The following is a 23,008-nucleotide window of genomic DNA, read 5'->3' as shown; positions in this document are numbered from 1 at the left end:
GGGCTATGGAGAAAGGGGGTGATGGACCCTTGCCCCTCAGCTTTGATGAAGCCTGAGTCCTCATTTCTCCTAATTTCTTGGCCATCTTGCTTCCTCTGTCTGACTTAAGCTTGAAACAATGACAGAGGCCGGTGCAGCCGTGTGCTGGAAAGGGCAGGCTCCCCAAGTGATCAGGCCTGAGAAAGTATATGTAAAATTCTGTGAAGCCTGCTTTGCTAAGAATGCTCTTAGTTGAATGATGAAGGCCCAAGCAGGAAATCAGTTTGTTTCTCAAAGTTTTGTAGCCTCTTAGCTGATAGACCCTGACTCAGAAGAAGCCCTAATAGTTCCTTATATGCTATCTATTGTTTGATCCTTATTGCCTGACAATGATTAATTAGCTTTACCTGTATTCCTGTGCTAACTGAAATCCAATAAAACCCTGTCTGGGCAAGGGTCGGGGTGCTCTCCCCTTGAGAGGGTGGCCAAGCTGCTCTGAGGCACTCCCCCCTTGAGGGAGTAGCTGGGCCTTCCCTTTTCCTCCACAGGACTCGGTAGTTGCTGTGAATTTGTCTGATGTCTCATCCATGACACCGCAGGCACTTCAGGCCAGTGCCCAAGTCACCTATCTATCTTTACCCAGTCATTTGAAGGATCCCTAAACAATGCTATAACCCTCTTCTTTTAACTGCCTCCTTACTACATGACTGATTCTCAAATAAGGTATCAGACCAATGTGCCATACTTCTAGATCATGTAGACTAATTAATTGTTCTCCTTATTTTAAGAATTTTCCAAAGCAAAAAATTACAATCTTTGAATAGACAATAGAGAATTAATTGTGTGTAAAATAATGGCTATTTTTTCAAAAGAAACGGTGCACATACTGCCCAGCTATAAATATGAATGAAACTTCAAATACCTTCTTCCATCACTGTGCACCTCAGGCCTCCAAAATACAGCCCAAGTGTGGGTCAAAAGCCAAAGTTCTACCAATCAGGAGCTTCACTCTCCAACCTGGCTACTCTGAGCACTGCCTCTGCTCCAGCAGACCTTCTTGTTCCTGCCAGATCAGTAAATGTCAACCATTTAGCACATGAGGAGTTGATGAATGGATTACAAGTCACATTAAAAAACTTAAAATGCAGGTGATGCTTGCTCTTTGCCTTGTCTACACCACAAGGAAGATATAAGAAATATCAAAGCATCAAAAGCATGATCCTCCCTCTTTAGGCAAGACTTCTCCAAAGCCATTGATTCATTTAATTGATGAGAAAGTAATCAGAAGTTTTCATTTCAAGTTGTGCAAAGACCAGAGACATTATTAAAATTTCTTATTTCGTTTGAATTCAGATCTCTTATTATCTAAATTCTATTACCATATTAAATATTATCTATATTGATAATATTATCAAATATTTATTATCCTGGAATCTTTTCTCTACTAACCATTTCCTCTATTCCCTTACTGGGTGGAAAGTGAAGGGGTCTTTGTCTAGGAAAAGTAATAGTCAGAGAGATTCTCTTAACCTACCCTACATGCTAGCGTTCACTTTAGGTTTCCCTCCAGCACTACAAGGGAGAGCTTCCCATTGGTGGCCAAAAAAATGAGAATAACAATTGCAACCCACATTTAAGAGAGAAATAGTTATTAAAAATAAATTAACAGCTCTGGCTGGTGTAGCTCAGTAGATTGAGTGTCAGACTGTGAAGCAAGGGGTCACCAGTTCAATTCCCACTCAGGGCACATGCCTGGGTTGCAGGCCAGGTCCCCAGTGGGGGCCACATGAGAAGCAACCACACACTGATGCTTCCCATTCTTTCTCCTTCTCTTCCCCTCTCTCTAAAAATAAAATAAATAAAATATTTTAAAAAATAAAAAATAACAAAAATAAATTAACAGAGTTATGCAGTACTATAAGGTATACAATGTCAGAAGTTCCAGCAGGAGCCCTACCTAGAAGGGTTGTCAAATAGTTCTCTTCAGATATTATTTTGGTTAAATTTTTTTGCCACCTAGACTTCAGTATTTATGTTTCTAGAAACATGACCATACACAGTGTTAGTATATGTCAGTTTAGAGGTATTCAAAGCAATTTCCCAAACTGAGTAGTTTTGAAGTTTCTTTCCATGACTCTCTTGTTATTGGTCCTGTGAGGTCTGAGATTTTTGACATATTTTGTTGGACATCATCAGCAGTTGGAGATCAAAGCGGAGGAAGAAATTATAGAGTAATTCCCCTACTGGCTGAGTGAAGTGAGCAAAAGATAAAGGAAGCAACAAGATGCAAGAGGACAGGTCAGATAGCAGAAGAAAGGGTCCCAGGATGGAGAGCCAGTCCCCTTCTCATCAGCCATTACTGTTGGTGGCCAGACAGAATTTCCTGGTGAAAGGACTTGGTAGCTCTTTGGGAGAAAGACTCAGTTTTATTCCATTATACATATCAGAAAAGGGGAAACAGCTCCCCTTGATCAATTATGGCTGCCTCTAAAAAAGCAAATTAAGAGGTTTAGACTTTTCACTTATAAGGAAGGACACACTGGTGTTGAAGAGCAGCACATTAATAATGGCACAAATGTTCAGTTATAAATATATAACAGAGACCATAATAATAGTCTAGATAAAGTTAAGACTATGTTTCAAATTAATTATTCTATAAATTGCATATGTCTATGTGTTTATTTCATGATAAATCTCAAGTGAGTTGACTAATTTTGACCAAATTTGGTTCATTTATCAAGGGAATAAATTTACATCACATGAAGCCTACGAGCCAATGCATCAAGTGACAATCAATAAAAGCTTTCAAAGAGCTTTATTTTCTGTAATTTGTAATGACTCTCAGAGCCTTCATTTTTTACCCTCTTTAACCACACTGCAGAATACCACAAGATGAATCTCCCAGTTTCAGCTTATTTCACCATTTTCTATATGTCACTCTCCTGCTTACAAACCTAGCCCACAAACCCTAAATTCCTCTAAATGTCTTTTGATTGACTGATTGATAGGTAATTGTACAGGAAAGACATAGAGTTCACAGAATCACAAATACCCAGGCATTTTTCATAGTGCAGAGGGCAAGACAGTTTATGAAACATGTTTTTGGGGGTCAGAAAAGGGATCACCTCTCTCCCATTAAAAAAGGAAACTTCATAGAGGCTTTCAAGATTCTGAGAAGTGTTTGAAAGGCACAGAGTTATGGGTGTCCTGGACATATATTTTTGTTGGGGTAAAAGTTCTAATGCAGTAAGGAGAGGTAGTTAGAGAGCCATCAGGAAAAATAATAAGAATATAACCAGTTCTGTGTGCTCTGGATAGGGATCTTCTAACTTTAATGTGTAAATAAATCACTGAGGATCTTGCTGAAATACAGATACTGAGTCAGCAGGTCTGGGGTAAAGCCCAGTGTTTACATGCAAATAAGCTACTGGTGAGGCCCATGATGCTGGCCCATGGACCATACTCTTAGGTAGCTCTGAGCCATAAGCTATAAGGAATAGTTTATTTGTTTGTTTTTTAATGGGGCTGTAAAAAGACAGGGAGAAAAATCTGTCAATGAAAATAATAAATTTCTCAAGAAATGTTATATATGGCATGTGGAAAGCTTAAAATCTTTAGTTTTATCCCAACTCTACGATTTAGTTTCTTAATTTAATTAATCTATTGGAACTTGGTTTCTTCATCTTTAAAATGGGAATAATAAAAATTAACTTGTAAGGGATGGTGATGAAAATGAGCGAAGGGCCATAAAGCACTTACCACAAACTCTGCACCAAGCAGATTGCTCAATATTACAAGTCTCCTTCCCCTCACCTCAATTACCCTTCATCACTGAGGATGTTCAAGCAGAGTTTCAATTAGCCCCCATGAAGGAAATTACAAAGACCACACTCACCCTGGAGTGAGGGCATTGATGGCCCTGAGATCCTACAATACTGTGCTGATCAGCAGAACCCAAAGACAGTGAATTTCAGGGCATAAGCCGAGTGCATCAGTATTATTTGGGTCTGTTATTATTGCGAACACAGCTATCATGTTCATATGATAGATCCACAGCCTGGATTCAGAGGCTAACAACAGCTAATAACTCAATAAACAGTTCAATAATGAAGTGCATGTATACATAAAGATGTTCCCATCAATATTCTTTAGAAAGGGCCTTTTTATACTAATACTTTCCACTTATACTATCTTTTGAGAGCTTTCAGTTTTGTTATCTCATGAGCCTTAAAAGAACCCTAGGAGTGAAGCTTATTTCACTCCTAGGGTTCTTTCATTTGACAAACAAAGAAGCTATTTTACAATGTGCTTTGTCCAAGGTCCCCACACCAGTGGGGCCCAGGACCGATCCCAGAGCTTGGGGCTGATTTCTCTCCCCTGTGCCCCATTGAACAAGTAATTAACTCTGTTGAATCCAAAAAAATATTTAAATACCTTTGGTGAGAAAAACCTTGCAAAAGAATAAAAAACACAATTAGAGATTTCAGAACATAGATAAGCTTATGCTTGCATCCTACTGCAGCTCCTTCATTTTAAGATCAGATCACTAAAGTTCAAATAAACGTAGCAACTTGATGAAAATCACCAGTTAGTTCTTGTTTAAGGAGACAAAGCACTTTGTAAACATTGCATTAATCCTAGTAGCAACTTTTAATATTCCACACTCTGCGACACCCAGAGTTATCATGTTTGTCCCCAGTTCTTTCTGACTTGCTATAATTACCAATTAATCTAGAGCTATTACATATTTATTTTAATAAACAAGGCAAATATTAAGATTAAGATCCTTTTTGAGTCAAATATTCTTATTTGATTCTGTGTTCATAGTTAAGAATAAGATAGGGCTAATGTGCCAAAGGCATCCAGGGCTGGTGTTGAAAAATTTCAACTGTGAACTGGTGGAAAGAATCATGTCCACCATCTTCTTCATAAATTAGCCAAGGATTGGCTATTCACCACTCCATTCCTGATATTTCTTTAATCAAAGCCAACCAGAATGAATTGCAAATAAAAAGGGAAAAAAGCAAACATTAAATATGAAAGACCAACTTGCTCACCTATATTTTTAGCTCAAGTGACAGTTTTAAAATTACAAAGGTAAAAACCCTTTGCTAAATTGGGTTTTAAATGTGCCATTTGTCAAACTAGCACATTTTTATGGTTTTTAACACTACTGTTTTATCATGAAAGGTAAGAATACAAAGCCGTGGTATTATTCTTCATTTCTAGCACTATCACCCCATTTGGGGATGGTTTGTTTATCTATGCAGGAAACTGAGCCTTTCTCAGTAAAACTCTTAGAAAGACACATTTTCATTCATGTTGCAATGCTGTTAGATCATTTTCCAACCCAGAGTTATTACTGTTTCACAGACACAGGGAGAACAACCCTTGCAGCAATATCACAGAATTTCATAGCTGAAAGGGACCTGAGCAGTCATCTCAAACGGTACCCTCTCCTCACAGATGAGAAGACCATGTCCAGAAACATGAACTGACTTGCTCATGATGCTCCAGCTCATTGGCCACAAAGCACATTGTAAACATTGGCTTAATCCTGAGTAGCAGCTTTTAATATTCCACACTCTGCAACACCCAGGGTTATCATGTTTTCCCCAGTTCTTTCTGACCTGCTATAATTACCAATTAATCTGGGGCTATCACGTACTTATTTAACAAACAAGTAAAATGTTGAGCCTGACCTGGATTCTAATTGTCTTCACGCTTGATGAATGATTTTCTATCACGTCACACTGCTCTTCCTGACACTGTCTAGCCAAACAGACAGTGATTTCTGGTTTTGCCTCCAGGTCCCTTCTTACTTCCAGCCACAGTTAGTAGCTTGACTTACATACAGAATGGCCCCAACCTGTAGACTCATGGAGCTTTGTGGCTACAGAAAAGAGGAAAGCATCTTTTCTGCAGGGTCAAGATAAGGACCAAATCATTGTTTCATTACAAAAGGGATGTGGATATGAGGAATGAGAGATGAGGAAGTAATATTAATTTAAAGAGAAAAGAGGAAGCTGTGAAGAGCACAATAGAAGGTCTCCTCTACCCCAGACAAGTCTGCCTTTTCTCCACCATTACCTTCAACAACTTTGTAAATTTTTCCTAACAGGGGAGAGAAATTCTGATTTCTGAATCACTCAGAGGCACTCTCTGTACAGCTGTAGAGTCTGTGCCTCTGAATATAAACAACTATGGCTGGTAGGAAGGGGCTGCAACTGTCACTAAGCAGACAAACAACCAAGAGGATTCTCTGATCAGTTTCTACCTCAGGTCTTGTATGGGTCTCTAGACAAAGCCTTTAGTTTTCTATAATACTCTATGCTTACTTCTAAAATAGAAGCCCTAGTAATACATTTGTGGATATCATCTGCAGAATTCAAAAAGATCATCTGTCTCTACCATGTCTTCACATGACAGCCATCCTGAGAGTCAGACCAGCCTTGGTCTGAGTGCAAGGAACCACCAGCCAGTGAATAAACAATCACTAAATATAAAGTCCCACATAATGGAATTGCAGCTTTCAGCCCCAAATTGACGTTTTTATTTTGCTAAAAATGGGTTATCATCATATGAGTCATTAATGAAAGAAAAAGCATGTATTCACATTTGCTAATTATTTTTTACTCACTTATGGCCCAAAAAGTGCTTTAAAACCTATAATTTGGTCACCAATTAGTCTTTGATTTACCCTGATGTATTTAGGCTTTTTTTTTTTTGTAATTTTAAAAAAGGCTTGCAGCTGAAAATTTACATTTAAAAAGTAATTAATGCCAATTCAATGAAGAAATCCTCACTCTCCTAGGGAATTACATTAAAACTCAAGCCCTTTTTAAGAACAGGAAGCACTGATCAGCAGTAAGTGCTCAGCAGGACAAAATGCACATAGGACCTTACCTTTCTCCAGGTAAACAGACATCAGACCCCTTCCCACTTCCACTTAACTTCATCTCCTTCACTCTCCATACCTATGTGTCTTGTTACTCAGAAGAGAGCTTTTGATTAAGTTACTGTCAAGTTCCATTTCTTCATGTTCCAGCTGCTTGACCAGTTCTGCTGTCCGGGACTCAGGACAATGATATAGGCAGACTTGCTCATCTGCCCTGACAGCTGAATGGCTTCCCATCTCCTCCCTCCCTCCCCGGTTTCCTGAGGCCTCATCAGCACACCCCACCTCCCCAGCGTGAACTCACCATCACATCTTCACTTTCCTCCCTCACTCCCAAAACAAGAGCCTTCCCTTGAGTAGGAGGATGTGGTGACTGGAAGCAGCTGCTACCCAGGGAGCAATAGGCTTACCTTGCAATAATCATCCTGCTATGATAAGAACTGCCATTCTTAGAAAATTAACCTCTGCAAGGTGGTGTGTTTTTTTTTTCAATATTGGACCAAGAAGTTCCATCTTCTCTTTTGAACTGACTGCTTGTGGCTTTTGTATTGGCATAAACTTGAGCAAAATGCAGTTTACTGAATTTTTCTTTTAAAAGAAAGATAAAAGGGAGTCCAGTGTCTCTGGGTGTTTCTGGCACATGCAGTGCACACCAGTGATTCTCACCCGCTCACCCTCCCATGGTTCCACTCTGCTGCCACTGCAGGCCTCCTCACCCCAAGATCCTACCCAGAGGTGAGGGACTAGGAGGAGGGATGGAAACCGCAGTGCGTACAGTCACTGATATATTCAAAAACAAGTGCCAGACCCTATAATGGAAAGTTTTCATGTGGTTTTTGATCAATAGAAAAGACCAAAGTGAATAAAATCATTCGACCATTGTTTCTGACATCCTCAGTTCATTGCAAGTTCATTGCAGAGCTCTGTGACCTGGCTTTCCGAGGAGTGCATGCGTGTGCCACTCCCTGTTACTAAGCAGTGACTCAGTGCCGGGCATTTGCTACATTATCTCCAGCACTCTGAAAGAGTAATCTTTTGTTCCCATTTTATTGGTGGGAAACCTGAGCTTTCTCAAAGAAATCATTGGTCCAATGTCATTGAGCTTGGGAGTGGGCCAAGATAAAATTCAAACCAGTCTGTGAAGCTCTAGATGCTACACTGTATAGAACCTGAGAACAGGACTTATTTGGAGTTATAGAGTTTACGTCTGGAATGGGAACATATCACCAGTAACCTCTCAATGAATTCTTTATACTTTAAAAACCTCAGTGCTTCAGCTGGGACCCATTATCTAAAGCCATGGTGATGTAAAGGGTTCAGACATTGCTGAAGGCATCTTCATCTGGCAGATGCTTGCTGGGTACCTTGACAGATGGCACCGGCCTGGCCAGTGAGAAGGGTGGGCTTTATAAGATATGTTCCTAGTGACTGGAAAGCAGATATCTCTCTGTCCATCTTTATCTCCAACTCACAGCAGCTTGAGTTTTAGTGAAGGTAGGCTTCCTGGCCTAGTTACACCTGTACTGGCCGGGGGATAGCAGATTTGCAGAGTAGCTTCAAATCAAAACATGAGTTCCAGACCTGAGATTTAAGGAGCCTTCATAATTGCTGGTTTCCCGTATTCCCCTCCCAACAAATTTCTTTGAAATCCAGAAGTCTCAGGATGTGGAGTGCCCACAGTGAGTCCTGGGCGTCTGGGTATCTCCATCTTAATCCTATCAGCCCTTCCCGTGTTGGTCCCAGATATAAGAAAGACCTTCCTCTTAATTCCCTCTGCCAAATGTAGGTCACACCAACTTCCAGGCCTAGGTCTGGTGATCTGCTCTGAACTCTGGCATGACAGGGGCCCAGTGGTCCCCTTACCCCACCAGCCCTCTTCCTTTACTCTGGGAATCTGGGGCTTTCCCCTGTGTGAAAAGACCTTCTGGCTGCTGCTGCCTCCTATCTTGTCTCTGTGACTAGACCGATTCAAACCCACTAATTGTTGTATGACATCAGCCTCTATTCTTGGACAGTCAATTAATGGCTCTAAGCTAATCCCTCATTTCCAGACCTAATGAAAATTCTCTCTGAGAGCCAGACATTCCTAGCCCGGCAGGATTGAATCACTGCCCAAACTGCCCCAAACTTGCTTCAGAACTTCCTCAGTTTTCAAGTTTCCATCTGGACAGACTTGGAGCCCCGCCAACTCAGGTCGCCTTTCCTCTCCCAGCCACTCTGATCACAGGGAAATGATTGTTTCCCCACTCTTCAGGCAGCCTGTCAGAAATCAAATAGCCCGTATTAATTAGAGCCATTCAGAGTGACCCTACAATAGCCAGGTCAGTTTCAGGTCAGTTTCGGCTAGTCAGTCTGATTAAACATTGAAGGAGGAGGCTTTAATTCAGGTATTTGGGGACATATTTGGGAAAATTCCAAGCAATGACCAATTTCTTAATGATTTCATTTCATTGATTGCCTCAAAATAAACCCAGAGAGAGGTGCAGCTAAGAACATTCAGGAGCAGAGGTCCCGCAAAGGTTGCCTCAAGCCACAGGACCCTGGACCCAGGGCGACCATGGAGAAGGGACTGGCAGCCTCCACCCGGCCAGGATGCACAAAGAGAGGCAACGCCACCAGCAGCAGAGCTCTTAACTCTAAAGAAAAACACGAACTGTGGAAATGACAACATTCCTCCAGCAATTTCACCCTCTGCTAGAGTAAAAACCAGCATTGTGCCACACACCACCAAAAAGTAGACTTGACCGCCTCTGTAAGTCTCAAAGACAAAAAACGGATCGCTTACAAGGCTCACGCGGGCTGCCTTGCAGACAGACACAGGATGGCACTTGATTCTAACAGCCTCCTCCCCGAGTCAAAGGCTGCCTCCCACACAGCCAGCCTGATGAGTGATGCTTAGAGTACTGTTAACCATATCACATCGTTAATTGCTCAATATAAATTAATCAGATATTCAGAAATTTCTCTTCTTTTTCCAAAGGCTCTTGTTAGAGCAGACTTAAAAGAATCAGCGTCTCTCTTAATGAGAGCAATAACAATACTCTGTTTTTATGCACTACCCTGCTGCCTACTAACTCAAATGCTCACTGCGCCCACATAGGCAAAGGGAAGTGCAGGGCTGAGGAGTTGCCTGTAAATATAATTGCTATGGAGATTTAACCTGGTTCGACCAGGCCGAAGGAATATTTTTCCACAAATAGCAATTTAAATTCTGAATTACATTCATAATGACCTTGGCTCTCAGTGCTTTCCTTGTTTCATTATATCTCAGCACCCCACAATGATAATGCCAAAAACCCATAATGCTTCTTTTTAAACGTCCGTTTGCTGCCTCCCTGCCAGCCAAAATCACACCTCCAGGAAAATTTCTTCTGCCAAAGGGGGTGCCAAAAAGAACAGTCTGAAATCAGGTACACTCTCCCAGACTTAGCCAATGACTGAGACTGGATTTCAGAATAGGCCAAAGGGTGACCTTTCACTTCATGTGACACAAAGGCCAATCAAGAGCTCTCAACAAAAATCACTTCCCTTAATATAATTTGATTCCAAATTACATAATTGCTTGAAGGGGTTTTAGTCTCCTGGACATAAAACATAAGGGAAAAAAAACCTGGGGTAAGGAATCAAAAAACCCTGGTTCAAGTCCCATCTCTGTCACTTATCAGCTGTGACGTGTTGCCAAGGTGCTCCATCAGGCTAAGCCTTAACCTGACATGTGTAAACAGCAGTAGTACCAACTCCACGCTAACATTGTTGCAAGTGTTAAATCAAATTACACTTATAAAGCCCTTAGCTAAGTTCATGAAAACATCAAAAGCAAGCCATAAATGTTAACTCTTTTGTTTCCAATGGTGATGGCATCAATGTTATTACTACAAATTAGTCAAGGCAGAGTAAGAAATTAACCTTTGACTGCTTACTTAAGCATTAAGATTAAGAATAAGGAAGAATATGAGTGAGAATGAGGTATTTCAAGTAGTACCATGGGCAGCTGCTTTGGTAAGTCCAGAGAACAAAGGATCTCCAAACATCCTGCCCATAAGGTTTTGCCTAAGGCCTGAGCTTTCAGTACCATTTCAGGGACAGAGGTGAGCTATTTCCACCCAGGTCAGGTTCATTGTCCACTCCAGTCTTCCCATAGCCTGCTCTACAGCAACAATACTAGCAACAGCAATACAGTCAACAGAGGAGAGGCCCTGGTGGACAGAGAAACAGATACAAGGGACAGTGAGGAAGCAGTAGCCCAGAGGATTAATGGACTGAACAAAACAAAGAGAAGTACCATAGCTTCTGAGCAGCGTCTAGTGGTCCCACAGCAGAGAGCCACAGGTGAAAAGTCAAAGGTGTGACCTGACCCCTTCTAGCTCTGGATCAATGATCATATCTTGGCTGCTGACCTTCTCTACCAATATGTTCTCATTTTGGCCAATTTAGAGAAAAGAAACACAGAGAATAGTAGGCAGAACATATGTGAAAAAATTCCAGATTCCCTATTGTTACTTACTCTGCATTCTATCACTATTGTTATTTTTTCGGTATGGCATTTATTATTAGTTGTGCACTAAAATCAAATGGTAAAGAAACAAAAGGAACAAGAAACAAGAAAATGACACACAGACATGCCAGGAGAAGCAATTACAATACAGTGTTTCAACATGCTGATAAATATGCCACAAGGTGCTTGGGACTATACAGAAGGGGCAGTCAGAAAAGTCAAGGAAGACGTGCCTGTAAAAGGGGTGTTTCACCAGCAGCTAAATGACAGGTGGGAGGTAGCAGGAGAGGCAGAAAGATTAGAGCGTGCCAGTAAGATAGAACACACCTGGGAAGGTCCAACTTGTCGGAAGAACTATGAGAATTTCACTACTCAAAGACAGAGGAACACGTCTAAAGAAATGAAGACCGCGTGACGTAGAAGCTTGTAAAGCAGATGCACACTGTTGCCTTCTGAGCCTACAGAAAACAAGTCAGAAGGCAGTTCCCATGAATCAATCAGAAGAGTTTAGATTCTGCAGGAGTAACAAATGATCCAAAATCTGAGTAGTTTAGTAGACAAAAGTTTACTTATTATTTCTATTAAATGCCCAACATGAGTTGGGGAGGGGCTTTCTCAACATGATTGCTTCAGGGACTGAGGCTGCTGAAAACTCCATCTCCAAAAATTGTTCAGAATGACTGTGTTACGGGGAACAATACAGACATTCAGACCAGGTTCTTCAATATTTAGTCTAAAAATGACATTCAACTCTGACTGGTGTGCCTCAGTGGACTGAGTGTTCTCCTGCAAACCAAAGTGTCTCCAGTTCGATTCCCAGTCAGGGTACATACCTGGGTTGTGGGCCAGTTCCCCAGTGGAGGCTCACAAGAGCTAACCACACATTAATGTTTATCCCTCCCTTCCCATTTCTTTAAAAATAAACAAATAAAATCTTTTAAAAATAAAAATTACATTCACATCTCTTTGGCCAAAGAAAATCACATGCCCACATCTACTGTTGAAAGAGAAGGAAGGAGAGCCCAACATGGGCCAAAAGACAAGAGAAGCGGAAATAGATGGTGAACTGCACTAACAATATCTACCTCCCTTCCCTCCTCCTTCGAGGCTCTTTATAAACTCACACTTCCTCACATTGGGCACAGCAAACAGTTCTTGTCTAAATGTTCTCATAAATTTACTTGAGCCACACCAATATGAGTCCCCGAAGAAGCACTTTACTAGTGAATGTCACAGGCTAACTAAGCCAGCTGATTGGAGTATTGAAAATAGTTTCCAGACAATTCAAGGAAATTCACAGAACATGAATTCCATTGGACTGATGTGGCCCTGATGGGGCTTATAGGATTGTAAAGACCAATGAAGATAATGGACTTCGTGCTTCACAAGCTGATGGCTACCAAGCACTTTCCGAGTCCCTTTTCACTTCCTCAATCCCAGAGCCTTTCTGCGGAGAAGCAGGTCCAAATACTGGAGAAGAGGAATATGCAATAACTGGGTGCAGGATATGTTACAGGATGTGACACTTTTTTCTGAGAACCAAAGTTCATTCTCATCATTCTAACGATTATTATTCTGAATTATTAAAAGCCTGTTACAGTGATGACTAACTTAAAAAAAAGTAGCCCAAAGTTTCTGTGGTTGGGAAAACTCAACCACACACAAACTCATACATATATGAGTGGGTACTTGAAATGTTACAAAAAGAAATAAATTTTTTAACCTGCTTTACCCAGGAACACATCAGGCTGTGGCAAATGTGAAAATCTCACCCTGCCCCTACCTTGTTTTACGTCTTACAAAGATTTCAGATGGTAAATCCAAGTAAAAATCCACCAAATCTTTCCAAATAAAACAGAAGTCCAGAATCCTAGCCTAGACCCAAATACTTTACTCAGGTTTCCATAAACCGACTGGCTCTGAACTCAGGGTGTGACTCAGGGAAAACACAGACATGCTCAGCCAGTGGCCTGCCCTCCAAATCTCATGGGTGACTTAGAGCAGTATTTATTTCCTCCTTTCTTCTCAGGGTTATTTAGCCCCAGGTATTTCTAAAGCCTTGGGAACAGAGATAAAGATTATCTCTCTGCCTATTTCTCCATTAGTTCTGAGCTATATATCTGGGGTTCAAGACACATGTGTCCTTGTCCTGGACACTGAATTCTGTGTTCACCTTATATATCACTCACTTGCTGCATTTTCTCATCATTTTTTCCCTCTCTCTTCCTTTCTTCCCCCAACCCTGCCCCACCCCTTATTTGACAGAGGCTGCCAGGCCCTTTTTAGAACGTGAGGATGAAAATGGATCTGACTTCCCAACGAGGGCTCCTCTCTCTGGAATATTTAAATGAGATAAATGATGCCGATGGAACACCAGTTCCCTGACATATTGTAGTGCCAAAAGCCACGTACAGCTGTCACTCAGAAGAACGACTTCCAGCCACCATTCTGCTGTCCTGCCATCCAGCCACCCCCAGCACCTTCTCATGAATGTGTCCTTTCGCAGGAGGTGAGAAGGCACGCTCACGCACACTGCTCAGGGGCCGAAATCAAAGAAGGAACACGTCTTCCCTCAGAACAAGCTAGCACACACTAGCCCGAGGTTGCAGGTGATATAGTGAAACTGTAGCCGTGTCTTCCACAAAATGGATGTGGTTTTGTATTCCCTGCAAATGCCCCCGATAGTCAGCAAAGCTGCCTAGGGTGCATGATCCCTCTAAATTGGACTATTGTATTCAAGCTGTCATTTTTCATTTTTAAAACCAGGATCCCTTCAGGTAATCAGTAACCTTGAAAAGAACTGAACTCTAAAGCACAGGTCTGCCAAAAGTCCTTCGGGAGCCTGCAAAAGTTGGTGAAAAATATAAACAGTGTTTCCCACACCGCATTCCTCCGCCCCCGCCAGTGGCCCTCCCTATCTCCTTCTATCTCCTCCTTGAATGTTTCACAAAGTTTAGACAGGTTTAGGTTATCACTCAACCGCTATGACTCAAACTCGGGGAAATTGTTCCTGTAATGGAGTTCTCAATTTATTGGTCAATTTCACCTTGATTCTGTGTTACTGTTAGCTTCACTAGTCCTTCAGCTTGTATTACATACTCGTAAAATGTGAAATATTTCAAAATACTTTACATATCACATACAGGTCATTTTATTCAGTTTATAATCTCCTTCTGAAAAGATAAATAAAAATAATTTTTCTAAAAGGCAACATTGTTCTCCGCACTTGCCCTTTCATAAATAGCTAAAATGTGCCACCTTCTGGATTTCCCCCGGCTGGCTGCAACACAGAGGATCTGTGTTTTTCCCAATCCCCTGCAACGGCGTTCTTCAGCTATGCAGTGAGACTGCCATCTAGTGGGCATTCCCTAGACTATGCTCGTCAGAAACGTATGAGACGAATTTTTGAGGCGGGAAGAAAATACTCATTTAGAGCGATTCACTCAAATTATAATTACTAAAAGAAAACAAACCTTATAGCATATTAATATTTTAACCTAAAATCAGTATTTGTTAAGTAATTTTGCAAAATAAAAATAAAAGGATATGAATGATCAAAATAATAGAGCTTCATGTGGAAATCCATGTTTACTTCACATGGCAACACAAATTGAACAATGCCCAGATTAGCACCACACTAACTTCATTCATATTCCACAGTAACCTGAGAGAAGATGGAGAAATTGAGCTGTTCTTTGGTCTTTTTGTCTCCTTTGTGTGAGGAAGATGAAAACATGCTGGTTGCCTAATACTCAGCCCTAAAATTGCAATGAAAATGAGATCAATATTTTGTATTTTTAACAATTTCTAGGCTGTGCACTTCAAAGTCTTCCTGGAATTTCTTGAGTGGCTAAAGAGAACCCATTCCGAATTGCACAGGAGGCCTCGGCTGACAGCATATTCATTACCCAGCTCATCCCCGGGAACTGGGCTCAGTGAGAGCAGCATGTGAGATTGGATGGGCCCCTGCTCATGATGTTTCAAGGATATAATTTCATTGCCTACCCTCTCGGATGTTCTGAAATCTCCCCAGAGTTCTTTGGGAAGATGCAGGGGTGGGGGTTGTTCACCCCGCTCCCTCCCCCAATATCCAAAAGAGCCACTGCAGCTGTAAGCTCCATTTTGGGGGTTGTCAGGAATTTGACAGACTATCTAGGCTGCTGTAAATCCACTTTGTGCGGAAACACAGTGAAGTGTATACTGTATCATCGCAATGCGATACCCAGTTTAGTTTCAGAAAATCAAAATCAGTTTAAAGCTCTTACTGACTGAGGGGAATAGGAAGCACATCATCCCCATCCTTCATATCTTCCTTCCCGTCCATTCTAGGCATACACTCTGCCTCATCTCTTTGCAGATCTCAGCCCTAGGCACTGACCTAGAAGATTTGTCCTTCCCTGGGATCATTGGGCTCTGAAGGGGAGCAGTGACTGGCTCACCCGTTATGGACACACAGGCAACCTTAGGTCCTGGGTTAATCTCGTAAAGTGGCCCACAGAAGGCTTTCCCTTGTGTCAAGGATCTCATCAATCCTTGTCTATTGTTTATATATTGTTCATTTGGGGGGAAGTAGAAAACAACTGGGGTTGAACATAGAAAATAAGTTGATCTGATCACCCCAGATAAAGAATGCTGCATCTGCAACCAGCCTCCAACCTCCAGCATTTCAATGTTTGGCTATGCAAGCAGGGTCTGGCCCAACTCCCAAGCTGCTTGGGAGTGAGAGCTAAGGATTTCGGCAATGCTCTGGTCAGGATATTATTAGCAAGGCCATCTGCAGGCAGATATGGATCACACAGGAACTATCATTGCTGTCAATTCCTCCCCATCCTTTCTGTCTCCCCGCTGCAAGTGAGCTGCCTCAAAGCAGGTCAGACCTGAAGGGGGATAAAACTGCCTGCAGACAGGGTGGGAGAATAAGGAAGAGGGCCCTGCAGCTACACAAGTGGCCCTCAGGCTTTGATAACATTTTGGCTGCCCAGAGATGAAGGTTAGGTTTCTAACTGCTACCTGCTGATGTCCTCCCTAAGGTGGCTCTAGCTTTCCAGTATCTGGGGCCAGATCTGCATACAATAAGTAAAATAAGGAAGTAAATAGTAAGTCAGTACATATGCTAAAGACAGTAAATCAGAGCTCAGAAAGTTATTTCAGTTTGCTAAACCATAGGTGCTATTTTATCTGATATCATCGGATTAGCCGTAAGGGACAAAAGCCAGAGGCAGGAGCACACCCTGTGGGCAGGTCGCCACCAGCGGCTGTGCACAGGGGGCTGGGCAGCAGCGAGGGGAGTCGGGGCTCAGAAGGTGCTTTTGCTGGAAGGTGGCATGATGATGATGGTTATCTGTGTCTGTGTTTGCCCTGATGATTCTACATCACACTCTGCACCAAACACCAAGCATTCCAAAAATGTCCAGGGGCCACAGTGCTCTCCACCTGGAAGAATCAGCACTCATACAACTAGCTGTGGAGCAGCATGGTAAGCTGGAAAGAACAGAGACTGTGAGAGTAAAAAGGTCGGAGTCATTAATTTTCTGGGAAGGGTCAGGGGAAATATCACAGAGATGGTAACGACAGTAGGAGGTAAAAAAACAGAGTAAGGGAGGTGATGGCAATCCAGAAAAAGGCATGTATAGGTGAGGAGGCCAGGTGTCCAGGCGGTCAGGGAGCTGAGCAGCAGGGTGCCTGAGTCCATTGGTAGGTGTTAGGGCTGCAGATGTTCACTGATCCAAATCAGTTGGAAACTGAATGTCTTGCCAAGAAGTGTGGCAATGGGGAGCTGGCAGAATTCTTCAAGCAAAAAATTATTTTAGAGATTAACTTTGGCATTAGTGATGAGAGAGGAATGCAGTACAGAGGAATGGAAAGAGGCCAGAGACAAGCAGACCAGGTAAGGGGCCTTTACACTGGTTTAAGTGAGAGATGGCAAGATCCTTAACTGTGGACAGGACTTAGGAATGCAGAGTAGTATGAAAGACATTTGGGAGAAAACTGAAGCAGGGTTGAAAGAAGAAGGGAAAGGACATGCTGACTAAATTGAATAGAACTGTGGTGAGGGGATGAGGCCCTGTCTGGAGAGGGAGGAGGGTTTGGGGTTTGGTCATAATGAATTTCAGTTCAGATGTGCTGAGGTTTTGGGGTTTGTGGGACCTCCAGTGGGAAACTAGAAAAACAGCTCTGGAGGTCCATCACACAAGGGTTACTAGCACAGATTTGATCCCAGAAAATATGAGCTCCATCAGGGCGTGGATCTTGGAGTGTTTTGTTCAATAGTACAAAGACTACAACAGTGCCTGGTACTGAACGAATATCTACGGAACAAATGAATCAGCTGTAGGATGGTCAGCCTGTGGGAGATCGCTGAGTGTGCTGAGGTATACGAGATTTCCCAGTGGAGAGCAAGTATCTGGGGGCATCAATAAAAACATCCTAAATATGAAGAAGACACTTTCAGGAACTCTGCTGTGAAGGAAAGGAGAGAGAAAGGACTGTACCTCGAAGTGTCTTTAAATGTAGCCACCACTGTAGGATTCATCAGTCGAAGTCCCATCAGGCAACAGAATTTCATTCAAATAGTTCAAGTGAAGAGACTGAATGAGGGGACTGTTTGCAGAGGTCTGGACACAGTTAAGGGAACCACAGACTGTGGCACCAAAAGACAGACATAGCAGGAAGCCTTTACCATCCCCAGGTCTGAAGGGGCAATGGGAGGAAACATTGTTACCAGAGCTGGAGCCTTGAATCAGGGGCCTTGGGGCAGGAGATGTAGTTGTGGGGGGATAAAACTATTGCCAGACCATGGTGCCAAAGTGGGCAGTGAGTGAAGAAGAAGAATCCCACCCTGGATCTCTTGCCAAGGCTTCCCATTGGCAGAATCAAAGAGGAAACCAAAGGGAGTAGGGAGATACAGTGTGTGGGGGCCAGTCTGCTATCTGGAAGGCTGGGCAAATAGAGAATTACCAGGACAGAGACAGTTCACGGATGGCCAGGAAAGATGGAAAGCTTGCTGGGGCAGGAATGCGTGGAAATAATTGCTGTAGTCAGGGGATCTAAGTATGAGATGGCAGAATAAGGCTCGTAAGGACAGGGATGTTGAGATAACATAGATTTGGATGACACCAAGCACATGACCACTCTGAACACTCCTTGTCCAGATTCCAGAAGTAAACACTCCATTGATCTTCTCTGTATTCCATATGACACAGACGCTGTGAGTTTCAGGGATTTGGCTCAACTGGTTCACTCCAGGGCCCCCTCTGGATATATTCTGTGTCTTTCCCTCCGATATCACCACCACCTGCTGTCTCATCAGAGGTCCCGCATCCTGAATCTTTGTAGTGAGCCTTGGAAGAAGCAGAGGCCTCTGAGAGCATTTGTGCTACCCCAGATCTCACACTTGTGGTTCTAACTTGCACATCCACCCCAAATAGCTGTCTGTGGAGCCCAGCATGCCAGATGTGGAAACTGGGGCCATGCCCTAATTGTTTTAGATATCCTGACAAGTATGCTAAAAAGTCATTGTATTCTTATTCCTATTTTGGGGATGAGAAAGCAATGCTTAATATCATTAAGAAACTTATGCAAGGTTACATTTTAGTAATCTAACTGCACAGTCCATGCATGAAACTCTTTCTTTCAAATAAATCACATTCACTAGGCATCTGTAATGTGCCAAGTACAGCTGTAGATGCTGGGAATTGAGGCATGAGCAAGCAGATTCCCCTTCCTCCTAGAGAGAGCTCACCATCTAGGTGAGGCAGACAGTCAGGAAGCAATCAGGAATCAATACGTTCATCTCCGGTAGCGATAAGGTCCTTTTCCCCAGGGCCTTGCTGTACAGCTTTTGGACACCCTTCAATGCCGAGCTCCAAAAATCCATGATCACAACACAACTCCTGTTAGTTGAGAAGGTGCTGCACCCACACAGCGGGTCCATTTGCTGTGCTTGCGCTGCCTCTGCCCGCCGAGCACTTGAAACATGTTAAATAATCACTGCCATTCCACTGCAAGAGCATTTCTCTTTTATTTTAATCCTATTATAGAATGTTTTGATGGCGACCTGCTGTTAGAGTACATCTAACTGTGTTAAAGCTCCCCAGACCCTGAGCATGAAAGGACCTCTGCAGAACACAGGCAGGACAGGTCTGCCTTGTTAGCATGAAAATGAAAATAAAAAGGGCTGCTTTGGAGCAAGAAGGAGGAGGATGCGTGTTCTAACACCCATGTTTAGAAGACATCTCTCATTGTTCTCTCCTTCCTGCTTCAGGTGGTAGTTGCTTGATGGTGAGAAATCCTTTCTATATTCTGCCCAGTGCCTAGTTCCTAATGTTTAGTAATGACGACTAGTAATATAATTTGCAACCCTGAAGCTAAAGGTCATCTCAATTCTTCTTATGCTCCAGTTGCTTTTTGGTGCAAGTGAATCAGTAGTCAGGATAACCTATAGGTTCCCTCCTGAACTTTGGTGATGTTTCATTAATGAAATGGAAATACATACCATTTAAACATGCAGGTGAACATCCTGCCACCTGCAATTATGCAAATGAGAGCAGCCCTGGTGTGGCTGAGTAACAGCCTCCTAGAGAATGTTGAGTTCATTTTCCTTAAACAAAGTTACTTTTATGGGTTTCCACAAGAATGTATATTTCGATTGATCATTTCACTTTAGAGAATAACAATACATAGGTAATATTTTATTGCATTAAGAATTAGAAAATCTCCAAAACATCTGAATTCTATGGGCCTCCTGTGTGCCCAGGAGAATATCCAACGGAGGTTGTAAATAAAATTAATAATTGAAATCCATTTGAATAAAAGATGGAGAGGCAGCGGTAGCGGTGGTGGAGGTGACAGTCACTAGCCACCCTCTACGTGTTTCGAAAAGCCAGTTCCTAGGAAGACTGTGTATGGTAAGCAGGTTCTCCTCTAAGAGCATGCTTTTTACATTCTTTCGGGATCATGGAATAATGTGAGATCTCAATGTATGTTTAGGAGTCAATATAAAGAGGAAGAATTATTAATATCTTGTTGTTTATTAATGTTTTTATGCTAACAACAAAAATTGCACCAAAGTGATAGCAGGTTATTTTATAGTTTGGCCAAATCATTTTCATGTGAGTGTGAATGTGTTTGTATGTATGTGTGTATGTGTGTATGCAGCTACATGATTTCTTACTAATATTGGAGAGAGATATATAATTCATCCCCTTACAGAGCAGTGTAGAAACACGAGATGAGTCAGTCCCTCACCTTGGCGGTGATATTTAAATATTTAATGAGGCAACTGGAATGGACCCTGGCTTTACCATTTGTTATGAATGTAATTCCTGCATTAGCCAACTTAAGGCTCTCCTACAGATGGGAACATCTGTTTATTTAATAACAAGCTCTTACTAGGTTCACTCTGTAGATGTCAGCACCCCTGAGTTACAAGTTAGTAATTCATAGAATAAAAATATATGTCCCCTGCCATCAAAGGACTCAGAATCTAGTAAAGAAAGTAAAACACATACAAAAACACAACAGAAAGCATAAATGTCCTAAGAGGGGTATGCACAAAGAGTTATAAAAGTTGAGAAGAGGAAAAATTATTTATAGCTGGAGAAAACAGGGAACTCTCTGAGGCTTGAGGAGTTGATTGGATTTAGACATTGTTGTGGACTGAATGTTTGCCCCCCCCCAAAAAAATTCAGCTGTTGAAGCCTTAACCCCAACATGGTGGTATTTGGAGATGGGCCCTTTAGTAGTAATCAGGTTTAGATTAGGTAATAAGGGTGAGAGGCTGCCATAATGAAATCAATGCCCTTATGAGAGAGGAAGAGATCTGAGCACCCTCTCCATCCCAGGAAGACACAGCAGGAAGCTAGCCATCTGCAGGGCAAGAAAAAAACTCTCAATGACGGGGGTGAGGGACGGACACTGAAGCTGCCGGCACCTTGATCTTGGACTCCCCAGCCTCCAGAACTGCAAGAAGTAAATGTTTGTTGTTAAGGCCACCCAGTCTATGGTATCTTGTTATAGTAGCCCAAGCTGTCTCAGACATGGACAGTCAGGAACATGGGTATCCCAGGGGAAGGGACCATGTTAGTGGTGACACAGAGGTGAGAAATCATGGGGCAGTTGGCAATGCAGTTCAGCTTGTCTGTGTCACAGAATTCATGAAGCCTGGTAACACGTGATACAACTAGGAAGGTAGATTGGGATCAGATCATGACAAGCCATGAATGCCAGAATAAGGCATCTGGACCTGATCCTACAGGACTTGGCGCACAGTTAAAAATTATTTCAGCAGGAGAGTAACATGATCAGAGCTTCATCATCAATCAGCTCAACAATATTTTAACCTTAACAGGCAACGGTGGCAGCAAGCTGGCCCCAGAATGCCAAGCTCAGCCGCATAAGGTCAGGCAGTGGGTTGCATGTGCCTCTTGTGCCTGAGCCTGGAGAAATAACTGCTTATTCAGGCTGTCAGTCACTGACTAGCTCGAAGCACCCTCTGTGTGGGAATGACAATGAACACTTCTCCTACTTAGTACTTAGCAGCAGGATTTCGCCCTGCCCCACAGCTGTCATCCGGGACCAGGACAAAGGAAAGGCTTAAGAGGATCTGAGAGAGGAGGCAGAGGAGTCGTAGGCACTCCCACTTTTACTCTACATTTCTGTGAGCTTGGCTGACGATGCCAGTCAGTGTTGATTTTTCTGCATGAAACAGAAAAGCAGAACTCTGTTGATTTTATGTTTTATGGCTGATCGATGGGGGTCAGAGTGAGGGCTTTGAGACACACAGAGGGGGAGGAATGATGATGCTTTTGATGGCCTCATCTGTGTTGTGTCTTCTGGGAAAGAGGAAGGTCAAGGTAAGTCCTTCTTTCAGACTCAGATGGCTCAGGCAATGTCACCCCTGGCTGAAGAGGAAATGATGGGGGTGTTTCCAGCCAGGCCAGGCAAGGAGAGGTGACATTGAAGGGCTTTGAAGAAATGCTGCACTTTTGGCAAAGGGACCCTAAACTGCACCTGTGTTTCTGCAGGCTCTTCACTTGCTTTTTATATCCTCACAGGCTGTCTTTAAAACTGCTGAAAGGTAGAAAATATGCACACGCCTTAGGCATTCAGAAAGACAGCAAGGGCAAGGAAGAAGCGGTACAAGCTCAGAAGAACTGGCCACCCCATAACCAGGCTTGTGAGCTTCTAGCCCTGACTATGGTGACCTCACTCAAGCCTTGTAATCCTTATTTCTATAGTACCACCAATAGTGCTGGCGACCAATTATTAAAGACCCTCCATAGGAAATTCTTTCCCTATACAGGATTGTATTTAATCCTCACAATATACTATAAGGAAGCAGTACTGTCCTTATTTTACAGAAGAAATTGAAGCTCTGACAGTTGGAAAGCTGGTCACACTGAAATAAGCAATAGAACAGACTTGAACCCCAATTCCATGCTCTTGGTAATTGCCCCGCTGTCTCCTCTACCTTGCTTTTCTCACCTGTGTTGTGGGCATACCATCATAAGAATGAAAGCCAAACTGAGCCACAATAGGTGTAGATGGGTCTTGCACATTGTGAATGGCTGAGCAAATACAAAACACCTCTGCTACTGAGTCAGCTCTGCCTCTTGTTTTTAGGGACACATAGGACT

This window comes from Artibeus jamaicensis, unplaced genomic scaffold, assembly GCF_021234435.1.
Source record: "Artibeus jamaicensis isolate MK-2021 breed Jamaican fruit bat unplaced genomic scaffold, CSHL_Jam_final contig_415, whole genome shotgun sequence".
Classification (NCBI taxonomy): domain Eukaryota; kingdom Metazoa; phylum Chordata; class Mammalia; order Chiroptera; family Phyllostomidae; genus Artibeus; species Artibeus jamaicensis.
The sequence above is the reverse complement of the archived record's forward strand: the minus strand, read 5'-3'. Positions refer to the sequence as shown.